The 13,301-nt window shown below is 63.1% G+C and overlaps 1 long non-coding RNA gene across 1 annotated transcript; it reads left to right on the forward strand.

Moving 5' to 3' along the window:
* Window positions 1-2,724: 2,724 nt before the first annotated feature.
* LOC124994013 (uncharacterized) lies at window positions 2,725-4,686 on the forward strand. The gene is made up of 3 exons (XR_007110423.1): window positions 2,725-2,772; window positions 3,581-3,738; window positions 3,830-4,686. It is a non-coding gene; the product is annotated as an uncharacterized LOC124994013 (long non-coding RNA).
* The last annotated feature ends 8,615 nt before the right edge of the window (window positions 4,687-13,301 follow it).

The raw sequence follows: 13,301 nt of genomic DNA on the forward strand, positions 1-13,301 counted from the left end.
GACAGGATCAGGCGGGTGGGGGCCGCAGGAAGAGGGGGGGCAACAGTATACAAAGCCCCCGCCCCCCTCAACCGTGGCCCTGGCGCCTCCTCCGCCAGGATGCCAGCCGGGAACCACTCCCAGGATGCCCTCCTTGGGGGCTGGCACGGGCCAGGCTGGGCGGGCGTCCCTTAAGCCCGGCACGGGGTGGATCCGCCCTGGCCGCACCCCGCGGCCACCCCCGCGCTGTTCCCATGCCCGGGGTGGGAGCCCCCAGCCCTGCTCTCATTTGCCCATGCTCCACTGCAGGTTGCTAGGAGCTGGGGAGTGGGGGGCGTGCGGCCAGGGGCCGGCCAGGCGGAGAATCCTGCAGGGGGGCGGTGCCCAGGGACAAAGCCCGCCTGTGATTAAGTCATCTGCCCGACGGCGCCATGCACACTGCCTGGCCAGCCGAGGGCTAGCCTGCCCACACCTCACAGCCAGTGTGGCCTCCTGCTCCGGCCAGACCCCCTGCCCTGTCCCCCAGCCTTGTTCACCCATGTGACCTCAACTACCCTGATACCCATGACCCCTCCCAGGCTCTGTTGTCCTCTGCTCCTCCTAGCTCTGCCCCTGGCAGTCGAGTGACCTTTGGCAAGGACCCCTGCCTCAGGGCACCCACTCCTCCCAGGACTCTGGATGGGGAGCGCCTGACTGTCCCACAGCCCTTCAGCACCAGCCCCAGGCCGTTGCCTTTTCTGTGTTGGAGGCTGCAGCAGGGCAGGGATCCCTGGCGGGCCACCCTGACCATGGGAGGGGCAGGCGGTCCCTGCCCCCCGCCCCGCTGCCTTTCTGGTGTCCCCGGGATGTTACTGCGCACCCACAGGGCCTCCTGGCTGGGCTGGTCCTTGCTCTCCACCTCCCAGGCTCTGGGTGTCCTCCAGTCTCCCCAGCAGAGCCTGTGGCACGTCCCCTGCAGGCCCCATACCACCTGGAAGAGGCCTGACCCTCAGGATGAGAGACACATCCACCCTACGAGCACCTCGCTGGGCAGCCGGGCTCCCCAGCAGCTGGGCGGCGGACACGGGGGCACGTCTGCTCCTTTCCTGCAGCGGGAGCATGGCCGCCTGGCGGGGAAGGCTGGGCACAGGGCACCACGGCCTGGTCTGAGGGTGACTGTGCGTTATGAGGACCTGCTGAGGAGACGGGGTTTCAGGATGGGGTGGGAACTTCCTGGGATTTGCCGCTAATCAGGACGGGGCGGGCCAAGGCTTCCCTCTCTTTCTTTCTCTCCTTCAGACCTTATCTCACTCAGCGCGTCCTCTGGCCAACATTCTGGGAGTGGGGACAGGCGGGCGGCGTCCTGGCTGGGACAGGGGCATGAGTGGGTCCCCAGGGCCTCTGTGTGAGACTGAGCCAGCCCTTCCTCCCTCGGCCTCGGCCCTCCCAGCAGTAACCCGCCGGCAGCAGGCCCTGGAGGTCCAGCCCTGGTCTGTCCCCAGGAGTCCAGGGGTGGGGGGTGGAACCTGGCTCCCCCTTTGCCTGTCCCTAGTTGCCCGGGGGACGGGCGGACATGACTGAAGTACCTGGGAGGGTGCAGGTGGGGGCCCTCCTGCTCCCACCCCTCCTGCTCACAGGTGAGGGAAGGAGGTGGGGTGAAGCTGGACCCCGCTTCCCACCCTGGTTCTTACTGGGACTAACAAGGCCCCATCTGATGAGGCCTTTCCCCAGCTCCATTCAGCCGAACCCGGAGACCCTTGAAAAGCCCCCTCACTCCACCTCCACCTCACGCTTCTCCCAGTGTCCCCTCAGTGCCCTGTGTCCAGCTCCCTGCCTACCCCCCTACCGCGGCCCGTCCCCAGGTCAGGTGGTGTGCCCTGTTACCTCCCCGCAGCTCTGCCCTAGCTCCTACCCATCCTTCAAGCCCGGGTCGGGACACTGACTCTGGGGACCTTCCCGCGTCCCCGCAGCTGACTGTGGGCGAGGGCCAGAGCCATTGGCTCCCCAAGATCACAAGGGGGCGAGGTGTGTTCTCAGCGTGAACTGGGTGGATGCTACAGCTGGGTGAGCAGACCCGCAGCAGGACGCGGCCTGACAGGGATCCACGTCCACATCCCAGAGCTGTGTGCCCTCCCTCCACCCAGACCTTCGGTCAAGGGCAGGGGGTGGCCTGCGGGGTGCACTCACCCATGGGCTGGAGATCCTAATGCCCAGCGCAGCCTTTCCTTGCCTGTGTGGCCTGCTGAGCAGATCCTGCCAGCCTGGCGTAGGTCCCCAGGCTACCTGGGCTTATTCCTGCCCCTCAGGCCCAGCAACAGAAGATATGCCCTCGGCTCCCTTCCCAAGTTCTAGGCTGTCTGTATACAGCAGGCACTCGTGAGGTCTGCCTTGGGACTTTCCAGTGCTGCCCTCATGGGTCCTCACTCTGACCCCTGCTGTCTCCATGGCTCCCCCACCACTCTCAAGCGTGGTCTCCAGGACACTGGTCACCATCAGTTGGGGCCACTCCACTAGGCGTCTGCATCAATAGTCTCCAAGAGGTCAGCTCGTCCCCAGCAGTGCTGGGCAACATGCGTGGCCAGCAAGCGTTTGTTGGTAGGTGGGAGGAGGGGGTGGGGATGGGAGGGGGGTGAGTGGGGACAATAGCAGGTGGGTGTGGACGGCAGCCAGCAGTGGAGGGAAGGTGCTGTTGGCATGGCTGGCCAGGTGACCGCGGTGGGACGGGCGGGGAGCGTCACAGTGGGCTGCAGGCTGCAGAGGTGCTGTGATGGCCAGGGGCGGAAGTCTCTGTGGCTGTGTGGTCTGCACTGCTGGGTAAAGGGAAGACCAGATAAGGGGGCTCCTATCCCTGGGAGGGGAGGGCGAGGGAGGAGGCGTGGAGGGTGGGCGGGTGCCTGGGAGGCTGCAGTTATGAAGGATGGAGGGTGGGAGTGAGTGTGGTGTTCTCTGGGGCCCTCAGAGTTGGCCCCTGGAAGGCAGGTGTGGCCTTCAGAGCCTCCCAGTGGGGAAAGTGGCCCGACCGATCCTCTGGAGAAGGATCTGGTACTACTGGCATCAATGGGTGGGCCCCAGGGAAGACCCAGGGGCAGGTTCATGGGGGTCTGGCTGGGCTTCCCCCTGCCTGGAAGGGAGAGCTGGAGGCCATCAGTGTGTGGGAAGAGGTGAGTCACCTGCCTTGGGGAGCCCTGTGAACCAGCGCCCACGCCTGCCTCGGTGGAGCTCATGACTGCTGGGGGTGCCCCAGGCTGGCACATGGGCAGAGAGCCAGGGCACCTCAGGCTCCCAGCTCACCCGTAGCCCCCGCTGTCTCAGGTCATCTTGGGGTCATCAGGCAGACAGGGCCCCATGGGGGATAGAATGGTGTCCACCCAGATGTCCACCAGCCCAGTCAGAGGCCCCTTTGTGTACACCCTGGCCTGGTCTCCAGGCAGACCAGTACTGCCCATGCAGGCCACTGGACTGTTGGGGCCAAGTAGATCTTCCCTTTGGTCCCCTGGTGGGGGCCTGCATGGAGTCAGGCTGGGGCTGTGCTCACCTTGGGTTGCTGGCCTTCGCTGAAGGTGCAGGGGTGGGGAGAGTCACCTCAAGGGGGACTGCAGCCTCCAACCCGTTTGGCGTCTAGCAGGGGCCAGGTGAAGGCCAGAGGTGCAGTTCCTGGCCCACTGCAGCTGCATCCTGGGATCCCAGCCAGACCCTCCTCTGAAGCCTCGTCCCTGCTATTCCTCTGTCCCCCTTGACGCCATCTGGTCCTCCGGAGCCTGCTGACCCCAATCAGGCACTGTAAGGATGGGGTCCAGGCTGACACGGAGGTGGGGGAAAGTCTCGGCCCCTCTGGACCCTTTCTGCCCACCCACTCCTGATTTCCCTGCAGGGAGCTGGGGCCCGCGACCCTCCTGCCTCCCCAGGATCTACGAGCAATCTGAGGCCTTCCCAGCTGGGGTGGGGTGCAGCCAGGTCGAGGACGGCAGGGCTCTGGGCAGAGGCCAGGTGGCCCGTACCAGCACCTGGTAGGCAGAGTGGGCAAATCTTATTAGCCAGCAGATATTCAAGGTCCTCAGCGCAGACTGCCTGTGACCTTCCTCCCCACTGTCCAGCAGGGCTGGACCCCCGAGTGCCAGGGTATCTCAGGGTATTTGCCACTTCTGAGCCCTCAGCTGATGGCCCTCCACCGTGGTTACCTGACTGAGAAGGCTCCTGGGTCTTGGGGCACTGTCCCTGCTTGAAGGGAGCCTGGGACTGTGGGACGCCTACCCACTCTGTGGCCTAGCTGGAGGCTTCGGAGACTGACCCCACTTGCCTGAAGCCATGAGGGGGCATTTCCCATAGGCAAAGGTCTCTGTGTCTGGGGCACTGCCAGGGCCCAGGCTCGGGCTTCCCTGTGAATAGTGTTGCCCGGGCAATGTAGCCAGAACTCACTCCCTCTGATGTGTGACCCAAGTCCTTGACGCCCTGGGTTCCTTTTGGCCCCCACCCTGGAGTCCTGCCCACTTCCCCCAAGAGATCTCCAGCATGGAAGGGCTGGGGTCAGGCACCAAACTCTGCATCCCCCTGTGATGCCCAGACAGGTTGAATGCTTCAAGTCTGTTTCCCCGTGCCTCAGTTTCCCCATCTGTCAAATGGAAAGCATGACTGAACAGCAGCCTCTCCTGTCCTAGGAGAAGCTGGGCAGTGGCATGTGGTCTGCTCCCTTCCCCCACCCCTGTCCTGGTTGGCAGGACGCCTGTCCAGGGCCCCCATCTGGAAACAATTGTACTTGTGGTCCTCGAAGATATAATTAAAATATACTGGGTTGTATGCTCCTTTCTCAGCTGAAGCGGAATCCAGGATGGTCATGAAATCAGGTCATGCTGACGCAGGGCATAGCAGGGAGCAGGGGAGCAGAGTTGGAAAGCCTCTATGGGACACAGACTGCCTTGGTGGCTTCCATGAGAGCACACAGCAAGGAGGCCCCTGAGCTCTCTGGGAGGAGGAGAGGGGACTGAGCCCAGGGCTTTCCCATGCCAAGGCCCCCTGCCCACGAGTGATCCTGTGCATGTGGGCAGGGGCAAAGGGCCAAGGATTCCTGCTGAGTGGTATCAGAGGCAGCCATGGTTGCCCCCCACGTGGAGGGTCTGTGGGCCAGCCAGGACATCCCTGACCATCAGGCGGGAGACCTGGAGATTGGACCTGCCTTCCCCTGGGCGGGGGGCGGTTTCCTTTCCTGCTTCTTTCCCAGGGTCTGAGAGGAATCATGCATGAAGCCTTGGGAACTAGGGTCTCCCGCTGGTGGAGCCCAAGGGCAGTACCTTGGGGGAACTGGGCTAGGACGGAACCGTCACAGCAGCCATCTCACCCCCGGGTGGTGCCTTGCTGGCCTCCCCTGCCTATAGGTGCCCACACCTGCCCTGAGGGCCTGTCTGGGGAGGGCTGCCTCCTCCAGGAGCCCGCCATCTCTCCCTTAGCCCACGGCCCATTACACCCTAAGTTCGGATTCTGGGGTGCCCCGTCCCCTCCTAACTTTGAGCAGAGGCTGTCCCTAGCCCCTGTTCTGGTTCTGTTGGCCTCCCCTTGGTCTGGGATAACAGGGTGCAGATGTCCCTACCCCGCAGCTCCCTTGCACTGTGGCAGCCACGGCCTGTCTCCAGGTCTCAGAGCATTCAGGCAGCTCCAGGTCTGGGCCCTGGGGGTGGGGCGGCTCCTGCTGAGCACTGCCGCCCCCAGCCCTCTTCCCCAGCAGCCTGGCTTGGGGACCTTCAGCAAGGTCCCCAGCATGAGTAACTCACCCCTCCCCAGCTGTCTGTCAAGCCTCAAAACTGGTGTCTAACCCTTGCTGGTATGCCCTTCCCTGCCCCCAGCAGCAGGACTCCTGGTCCTGTCTTCCTGGCAGGAAGACACCCTGGGGTGGCACAGTGCTGGGTCTCCCAGCAAGGACCCAGTAGGACCCAAGATGCCTACCTCCACATGGAGTCAGGCTTGGCTTAGCCTGCCCAGTCTGAGAGTGGCCAAGATGTCAGCTCAGTGTGGCCAGAACTGAACTCAGTCCAGTGTTTGGAGGTTCAGGGGACAGTAATCATGCCTGGGATTCTGGCAACTGGGTCACCCCTAATCCAGCACAAGTGACCACCACCCTAGCACTGCTGTTCACGGTCACCCCAGCACCCTCACCCCACACCTGGGCCTCCCTGAATTTGTGTCCTTGGGGTGCCCCTGCTGGGTCCAGTGCCAGGGGCGGTAGCTGGTGTGCTCATCCCTCTCCCCAACTCTCCAGTTGAGGTACAGGCTCTGGGACCACTCCAGAACCTGTCCCAGTCTCCACCGGAACATGCTCGTCTGGGCTGGGATGGGCCCATGGTTTCCTAAGCAGGAAGCTCTTGGAAGGGCAGCAGGCCAGGGCTGGGATCCTCTTAAGGGAGGGGCTCCCGGGCTCTGGGTCCTCACAGGGCTCACCAGGCAGCGACACGGGCTCTTCCCTGTGCTGCAGGGGGCTGGCTCCACTGACAGTGGTCACTGCAGTGGCCCTGGCCTACAGCAGTTGAACCTCCTCAGGGGCCCAGGTTTGGGCCCAGGTTTGAGGCTCGGGTTTGGGACTTCAGTAGGAAGAGGGTGCCTGGAGCCTGGCCACCAGGAGAGTACAGCTGGAGAGGCGAGCACCCAGGCCGGGGCCAGAGCCGCTGCCACGCGGCCAGCTCCTATGCCTCCTGACCTTCGCCTGGGTGAGACCCTGCCCTGAGGCCTCCCCTCCAGCCCCTTGCCCCTGGGTCCCCCGTCCTGCCAGGTCCGGATACCTCCTGTTGGAAGCACTTTCAGATCCTGCCTCGCTGCTGTGGCCCTACCCAGTTGTCCCTAGCCAGAGGAGGGCCTGGCACCTGGGACCAGACAAGCCTGGGCTGGGGGCAAGGGCACATTCCTACTTTCTGGGCTTGTGGGGAGGGGGATTCCCAGAAACACGGAGGAGGCTTGCCAGAGGCTCGCGGGAGAGCCCCTGGCACTTCCTGCTTGGCTGGCAGAACTCAGCAAAAACACGTCTACAACAACAGGCCCCATGGTCAGCTCTGCTGGAGCCCTCCGCCCTGGCCAGGGTGGCCATGCTGGGCCTGGGCTGGCTGAGGAGGCTCCCATCCTTCAGATCCTGATGCAGCCCCTGCCTGGGCAGCAGAGTCCTGTCCCTACATCCTCTGGTGCCTTGTGCCTGTGCCTGGCCTCTTCTCATGGTGCTCACCTGGCTGTCCTGCAGGACCCTCCCTGATGTCCACAGCTCCTGGGATCAGAGCTGGCCAGGGGTGTCTCTGTCCATGTGAGGACCCAGAAGGCTCAGGACTCCCAGGGATGATCCGGGAAGCCATGGGGGTAGGGAGGAGGCAGGGTGGGGAACTGCAGAAAGGCTTCGTGACCTCGGGCAAGTCACGTAGCCGTGGGGTGGGGACTGCCTCAGCCCGCCTGCCCGAGGAGGTGAAGTGAGCTCATGTTCCTGGCAGAGGAACCAGCTCCTGGCACGGGGGAGTCCTGGGGGGTGGGGAGGAGGGCAGCAGTGCCTTGGGCACGTCAGGGCGGCGCAGATCTGGCCCCAGCCCGCCTGGCTTGGGGTGGCCCTAGGACCAGGCAGGGCCTCCTAGGGACAGGGTGGAGCCCTTGGCAGCCCCTCTGACTCCTTGGTCAGGTTAGACACTACGGGGCACTCCTCTGGGGGTGGCGTCCTAGTCTGGCAGGGCCACTACCCCCTGGGTCTTCCGAGGAGCCCTCTGCCAGAAAGTCCTTCATGTGCTGGTGCAGGGACTCCCAGCTCCTCCTGTGGGCTGGCCCACAGCAGTGTCCCGTGGGGGTGAGGGGCAGGACCCTGTCCCACCATCTATGCCCCAGATGTGGATGGCTGGGTCAGGGCCTGGGAGGGCCTCAGGAGGGCTGGCTAGTGGAGGCTGAGGGGAGAGGTCAAACCTCCAGGCCAGGGAGACTATCTGGATGGTGGAGGAGTTGAGATTGGACGGCAAGTCCCTCCACCAGCTCCTGCCCCAGCATGGCTCTGTGGGTGAGCTGCCTGAGGGCTGGGTGTGGGCACAGTGGGTCACCATGTGTTTCTGATTCCTTCAGGCCTCCCCAGCGAGGTCCGTGTGCAAGACGCCCTGCCCGCTGCCACAGGCCTGAGTGCTCTGTTGGCTGGCCTGCACACAACAAGACATTAATGGCCTCAGCTAAGCTGGGGTAGGCGTTGCTAGTGGATCTCAGTGGGTGGCTACCTTCCAAGTCCAGAGGACCTGAGGGTCACAGGACCCAGGACATTCCTACAGGACAGAAAAGATGAGGGGCCAGCCTGGGGTGCAAGGGCAGGGTGCAGAGCCAGACCCAGCCCAACCTTGCTGGCCTCCCAGGTGGACACTGGCCCACCCCCATCCACCTGCTGGACAGCTGGGCTGCTGGGCCAGTTGGGGTGAGGGCTCCTGCACCCTGTGGGGCGTCCGGTCTACCACAGGCCCAGGCCCCTTTGTGTGGGGCCAGGCCCTTCACACCCTGTGCTGCGCTGGCCTTGACGGGAGGGGACCTGGAGCCTGCAAAGGCTGGCACAGGGGGAAGCCTGCGCCCCAGCACAGGGCAGGCAGCTGAGCCCCGACAAGCGCCTGTGGGCTGAGAACAGGGGCCACTGTGAAGAGCAGCAGGACATTGGTGGGCATGAAAGGACACCTGGAACTGGCCCTGGGTCCCCCATGGGCTGCCACTGTGGACAGATTCAGCACCTGCTTCTTTATTCCATCGTACCTGCAGCTTCACACCCGCTGACTGGAACAGACCTGGAACAGAGAAGGCGCAGATGAAAGACCAGTGTGGGCAGTGGGCTTAGAGCCTCAGGGTCCTGCCCTTGTTGACTGATTGGGACATGGGGCCCCAGGTGGGAGTCTAGGCACAGCTTAGGCCTGGCCTCTGCCCCACCCCAGCCCTGGCCTCTACCTTTTGGAGTCAACCTGTGGGGTCTTGAAGGGGCCTTAGAAGCTGGGCCTGGGCCAGAGGTGAGGGGCTTCTGGACAGTGGCAGTGGCTCTGAGGCTACCAAACACCCCAGGCCAAAGCTCTGGGCCCTTCAGCTCCCTGAAGCCCCTCTGCTGGCAGGCTCTTGGGACACTCTTGGTCCATCCTGAGGCACTGTCTGCTGCCGGCCTCACAGGCAGTCTGGAATCACCTGCTAGATGGAAACACCAGAGAGGGTCAAGAACACCCTCTCGGGCCCCACAGGCTCACCACACCCCAGCTCTGCCCAGTCCTGGACTCACTGTGTGGAGGGCCCCCAGTCCTGCAGTCCCTCTGTGACCCCTGATAACAGCCCCCCAGACAAGATCCTCCCCCAAATCCCCTGGTTCTTTGGGAGTGGACACACTTGGAACTTTGCAGACCCATTGGCCTCATGCTTGGCCCGTCTGGGTGGCAGGGCCACCAGCAGCACACAGTTGGCCTGATTCACCCACATAGAAGCCCGTTCTTTCCTTTCCGCCTTCCTTCGTTCCTTCCTTCCTAAATTGCTGAGGCTGGCCTCAAACTTGTAATCCTCCTTCCCAGGCCTCCCGAGTTCATAGGCAGACAGCACCATGCCCGGTCCTGGAGCCCCCTGTGTCTCACACTCTCTCCATGCTTTCTCTCCCCTCAGAAATAAGCATGAGTGAGTCCTCTCCCCGTCAGTCCCAGTTGTGCCCACCCCCCCAATATCTCCCTGTAGGGGGGACCCCGGAGTCCCTGTGAGCCCGGGTGGGCTGTCAGTACAGCCCAGTACAGCAGGTGCGAAGACAGGAGGGCCCAGAGCAGATGCAGCATGGAGGTACGAGCCCCGGGGCCTCCTGCAGGACGGCGGATTTCTGCCTACACTGCCTGCAGGGACATGAAGCTATCACTCCTAGTGGCCTGGAGGGGGTCCTGAGTGGAGAGGAGGTGAGGCTGTGGGAGTGGGCACTCTTGGAGCATTCTTTCCACAAACACCTGTGCACCTTGGCGCCAGGTTGGAGGTGTTCCTGAAGGAGTCTGGCCCAATCCTGCAGAACCATGGAGATGAGGGGCTGAGCCGCACGCCCCGCAGGGGGGACAAAGTACTGCAGCCTAGTGGTTCAGGGTGCAAGAGATAGCACTCCCCTCCACCCACCAGGGTGGTCTCCTGGGCCTTACCTGGGACCCCTGCTCCACAGCTGTCCCCATTGTCACCTGACCTTGCTCTCACAAGCTTTCTGGGAGCCTGGTGAGTACACGGGTCTTCAGGACTGAGGGGAGGTGTCAGGGGGCAAGGGTACTTTGGGACCCAAGCCATGGCTAGCTGGTCAGGGTCTTATGGGAGGGCCTGGTGGTCAGGCAGCTTCTTAACACCATGGGAGACAGGTCTCTGGAGACCCAGGTGAAGGGGCTGAGCCACAGGATGACTGACATGGGTAGGAGAGGCTCAGCCTGGCCCAACTGCGCCCCCTGCTGACTGCCTGGCCCAGCTACTCAGCCAGCTGTGCCTGCCCGGCCCACATAGGGTGTGGCAGGCAGGATCCCCATGTGCAGCACCCTCCAGCATGCCCTCACCCCATGCGCGCCCCAGAGGAACTTGCCCTCTAGCTCACCTTAGGGAAGGGCTCAGAGTTCCTCTTCTGGCTTTACCCAGCACAGCAGCTGTGCGGACGGGACTTTAAACTCCTCAGCATGTCCCCATTTGCTAGGTGACCACCTGCCAGGCCCTGCCCTACTGGACCCTCCTCAGCAGGGATGAGGGTCCTGTGCTCAGTCCAACCAGTCAGGAAGGCAGCTTGGGCCCCCTTCCAAAATGGTTGCCGATGGCCTCTTGGAGTGAACCCGCACTTCTCCGTGTGGGACTAAAGCTCTCATGGGCCACCAGCTAGGCTGTGGATGGTGGTAGCCACAGGAGGCTGATCACACCGTGGGTGGGCCAGGGGCCAGGCAGTCCACCTTCCCAGGGTGGGCTCTTACCATGCTGGAGCTGCCAAGACAAGCTCCCACGGACTGGGGGCTTCCACAGCAGGCATTATCTCCCTGCTGGAGGCTGCAAGTCTGAGACCAGGGTGCAGCACCTCCAGGGCTTCCTGGCCTGCGGACACCACCTTCTCGCTGTGTCCTAACATGGCAAGAAGAGCTCTGGTCTCCTCCTCTCCTTGTTAGGACACTAATCCCATCAGAGGGCCCCACCCCATTACCTAGTATGACCCCAATTTCCTCCCAAAGGCCCAATCTCCACACGCATCCCGCTGGGGGTGTGGACGTCAGCACATGAATTGAGGGGGACTCCCGCTTCCTGTCTCCATGGTGAATCCCAGCACCCGCAGGGGGGCTCTGTGACCGGGCAGGGCGGCTGTGGAGGCACTGCCCTGAGACTTCCTCCCTCCTACTCGACCGTGGCACTGGAGGTGGTGCTGGGGCAGCCCTGTTTCCCTGTCCTGTCATGAGGCCTCTGGGGCACCAACTGTGTAGATGTTAGGGACACCAGGCTGCGGAAGTCCAGACCCGCCGCTGTGTGCCCAGCTGGGGTCATGTTTACCCACTGGAGGCCAGTTCCAGAGCCCCCACCCGGCCTCGTGGCCCCAAGTTAACTCAGGCTCCAGGATAAATATCCATTCAGACACACAAGGCCCCTTTGTCCTGGAGAGAGGCTCTGGCCCAGGACACTGCCCAGTGCCGCTGTCCTCGGCGCGGCCCCAGGCCAGGCCGGCTGCCCCAACACGTCTAGCTGCCCCATGGGGCCTTCTCTGGGCAGACTCTGGGCTTGGCTCAGAGAGGCCCCAGTGGGGGACAGGACTCTGAGCAGCTTGCAGAGGGACAGGAGTGGCCAGGTAGGCAGGCTGGTGAGGAGGGGCCTGGCTGCACCCACCTGCCTCTAGAGGCCTCTTCAGAGCATCCCTGGCCTGTAAAGAGGGGCGAACCTGCCCAGCCCCCTACCCTTCCAGCAGGCGAGGAGCTCCAAGGGCTTCAGGCCTCACCCAGACCCTCACCCACAACTCCAACTCAGGCAGGAGAGGTGCTGCCCATACCCTGTGTCCTTTTGGCTAGCTGCCCCTTGCCAGTGGCGCCGACCCCTGCGGGCCTTGGCACCTGTTCTGAGGAGTGGGAAGGCTCTGGGAGGCCCCTCGGAGGTGGGGCACCCACTGTCTGTCCAGGCAGAACTGGGATGAGACCTTTGTGGAAGAGGGTGGGAAGGTCTGGAGGCCAGAGAAACTTGGGATCGGGAGGAGCTGGGATGGAATAAGGTGGTGGGGCCTGGGGGACTCTTGGGGAGCACAGAGGCCTGAGGCTTGGGGCATGGTGGTCCCCCAGTTCCCTTTTGCAGCTGACTGGGTTTCCTACCTAGTAATGCCTGCACGTCCTACAGGCTTGTTGCCAAGCGGGTACTTTTCTCCAGATGGGCTGAACACAAGCACCGCTTGCCTCCCAGAGCCCCAGGGGTCTGCCCAGGCTGCGGGGCTCCTGAGACTGTCCTTCGAAGCCCTCCTTCCATTCTTGCACCTCTTAGGAGGTCCCCTGGGCTTCTGGCATCCCAGCCCAGCCTCTGTGGTCCCATCCCTGCACTGTGGCCCATGGCCGGCAGCGACCCCTGGTGGCAGCCAGGCACATGGCTCCCCTAAAGAGCTATCAGCCCCAGGGCCCAGACCAGGCCATAAGGGAGTCTCCACAGCAGGTCCTGGGATCATGGCTCTGGCTAAAGTATGTTCAGGATTACTGGAGTGGCTGGGATCTTGCCAGGGCCATGTGACGTCCTAGCGACTTGGCCCGGGTCCCTCCAGGATCCTGCTTTTTATTGAGAGAACGCCCGCTTTGGCTTGGGTTCTGTCCTCAGACTTCAGAGTCTGTTCCTGTGGGCTCCTAGGTCTTCACTTGCTGCTCCAGGTTCCCAGGGCCCAGTTCCAAGGGCTGTGGCCCAGGCCTTGCAGTACCAGCTCCCTGCAGCACAGTGCTGACTCTCAGCCCTGCCCAGATTCCCTGGGCCTTCCGACTGGTTCCGGAGGCCAAGGTGGGTCACAATTCTAGTCCAGTGTCCAGTGTTTCCAGGCCTGTTCAGAAGGGCTCCTAGGGACTGTGAAGCTCCATTCAGCTTGTCCCAGGGGTTCCCTCCACCCTTTAGCCCCTGTACCATGCATGGGCCCTTCTGTGGAACCATCCTTACCAGAGCCAGCTCTGGGACCCTAAGGATGCAACCCTGGCACCCGTGGGGTCTGTTGACCCAGAGACATTCTTACCTATATGTTTAGAGAGTGGACTTTGGTCAAGACTTACAATGGGCCGCCAGTTTGTGACTGAGCCCTGCTGTGGTTGGGAAGGAAAGGGCTTCAGGCACTAGGAGCAGGGAACACGTTAAAGTCCTGAGTAGCTGGGGTGCATGCCTGTGATTCCAGCTGCACCTCATGAGTC

This window comes from Sciurus carolinensis, chromosome 10 (genome assembly GCF_902686445.1).
Source record: "Sciurus carolinensis chromosome 10, mSciCar1.2, whole genome shotgun sequence".
In the NCBI taxonomy this organism is placed as follows: Eukaryota; Metazoa; Chordata; class Mammalia; order Rodentia; family Sciuridae; genus Sciurus; species Sciurus carolinensis.